At 37.2% G+C, this 325-nt stretch overlaps 1 pseudogene; it reads left to right on the forward strand.

The window, feature by feature from the left end:
* Nucleotides 1–321, forward strand: part of LOC149526544 (putative disease resistance RPP13-like protein 1) — a 1,213-nt pseudogene extending 892 nt beyond the window's left edge.
* Nucleotides 322–325: the final 4 nt, after the last annotated feature.

The raw sequence follows: 325 nt of genomic DNA on the forward strand, positions 1-325 counted from the left end.
AATAAATCTCGATTTGTAATGCATGACCTCATCAATGATCTATCTCAGTCAGTTGCAGGAGAAATATGCTTTAGAGTAGAGGGTGATAAGCAAGTTTCAAGGCGTTGTTGCTACTCATCCTACATTGGCAATAGGTATAATGGACTCAAAATGTTTGAAACCTTCTATGAAGCAGAGCAATTACGAAAATTTGTATCATTTATGCTGCCAAAATATGGGGATTTTTTTCTGACTAACAGTGTTCTTCTTGATTTGTTGCCAAAACTGAGATGCTTAAGAGTGCTTTCTTTGGGAGGGTACTACATTGCTGAGATACCAGATTCAG

This window comes from Theobroma umbraticum, unplaced genomic scaffold (genome assembly GCF_002168275.2).
Source record: "Theobroma umbraticum cultivar Fairchild unplaced genomic scaffold, ASM216827v3 scaffold_55.0, whole genome shotgun sequence".
NCBI lineage: Eukaryota > Viridiplantae > Streptophyta > Magnoliopsida > Malvales > Malvaceae > Theobroma > Theobroma umbraticum.